The sequence below is a fragment of the Anopheles marshallii genome, assembly GCF_943734725.1.
Source record: "Anopheles marshallii chromosome X unlocalized genomic scaffold, idAnoMarsDA_429_01 X_unloc_124, whole genome shotgun sequence".
NCBI lineage: Eukaryota > Metazoa > Arthropoda > Insecta > Diptera > Culicidae > Anopheles > Anopheles marshallii.
Genome location: NW_026525696.1, coordinates 15,740 through 17,500, shown reverse-complemented (window position 1 = coordinate 17,500; position 1,761 = coordinate 15,740).

Genomic DNA, 1,761 nt, shown 5'->3' with positions numbered 1-1,761 from the left:
GGCGGTGCGACGACGGATCGCCCGGCGGCTTACCTGGCTTCGTGACCAACACAAGGCGTGCCTCCTTCCATGCCGCAGGAAACTCCCCTCGCTCGAGCAGCTGATTGTACACCTTGGCGAAGACCTCCGGGTGCTTCCGCATTGCCGCCTTCACTGCGGCATTCGGGATACCGTCCAGCCCTGGCGCCTTGGAGGTGGCCATCCGCTCGGCCAGCGAAAGAATTTCCGAGCTCGTGACCGGCCTCAGAGCCTCGCTGCACGCATCGATGTCCGGCCACTCAAACGCCGGATGATTCGGGAACAAGGCTTCGACGATCGGACCTAGTACGGCTCGGTCCGTTTCCGGTGGTGCCCTGTTACGTAGTTTTGCTCGAACAACCTTGTAACCGAGTCCGAACACCTCGGCTTCGACCCCATCGATCAGCTCTTGCATACTGTCTTCCTTACTGCTGTGAATGGCGGCCTGCAGCAATCGTCGACAGCCCTGCAGCCTGGCCGACGTCACCGCACGCTCCGAAGGTTGGGCCCTGCGATGGGCGGCCTCCGCTGCTCCGCATTCCTCCCTCAGGCGCTCGATCTCAGGAGACCACCAGTACACCTGGGGCTTGCGATGGAAAGTAGCCCCGTGTACTCTCTCCATGATCTCATCGCACGCCTGGGTCAGTCCGCCGATCAGCCCCTCCGGAGTTGCGACCTGCTCGAAGTGGCCGCATGTGAGGGCGATGTCGAAGCACTTGTTATCGAATTGCGTCGTCTTCCACCGGGTCCCGGCGTGTCTGGCTGTCCCGTCTCGACTTCGCTGCTGCTGCTTGCCTCGTCGCGTGGGACGTTGTCCTGGGACGCCCACCTGGAACTGGACGTAGGCATGGTCGCTGCTGGAAAAGCGATCGAGCACGCGCCAGGAGTCCGGTCGCGCAATAGTTTGGCTGGCAAAAGAAACGTCGATAACGCTTTCCCGCGCAACCCCGTTGCCCTTAAACGTGGGCACGTTGCCGCGGTTCAGCGTATGCAGCGCCAGCTGCTCCACCACGCTCAGGAGCTCCTGCCCCTTCCGGGTGGTGCGCGCACTCCCCCACTCCTCATTCCAGGCGTTGAAGTCCCCGGCCAGGACTGATGTTGCGTGTCCGACCAGAGACACCTCCACCGCACCGAGGAAGCTTACGAAGTCTTCGATGCCGCTGCTGGGTGGCACGTAGCAGCTGGCGAACGTTACTCCCGCTATGGTGGCCACCACGAGTCCCGGGACGACGCTCCCCCAAAGCCGTTGAATAGGGTACGCCCCTGTTGCTATTATCGCCACACTCTGTTCCGCATCGATGGCCCACCGCGGATCATCCCGAGGTGGTCGATATAGTTCGCAGGCGAGCACCACCTGAGCCCCTAACTCGCGAGCCGTCTGCAGCATGAGGTCTTGGGCTGCCCGGCTTCGCCCGAGGTTCACTTGCAGCACTTTTAGCGCCGGCACGTCGGATGCCCGACCGGGTGCGGGCCGCTGCACACGACGCAGCGCACCTCCGCCGTGCAGCTCTTCGCCTGGTGATCCGGCTTCCCGCAGCGAATGCAGCTTGTCGAGCGGTCCACTTCGCTCCTGCACGCAGCTCGGACGTGCCCCATCTCGAGGCACTTGTAGCACCGTTGCTGACGCGCCTGCAGAGGAGCCACCTTCCGGATCAGACACGATGTGTATTTGATCTTGACGCTCTTGTCGACCAGACCCTCCGCAGCCCTGGCTGTTACGCGGGCTATCGCCACTTTCGTGCC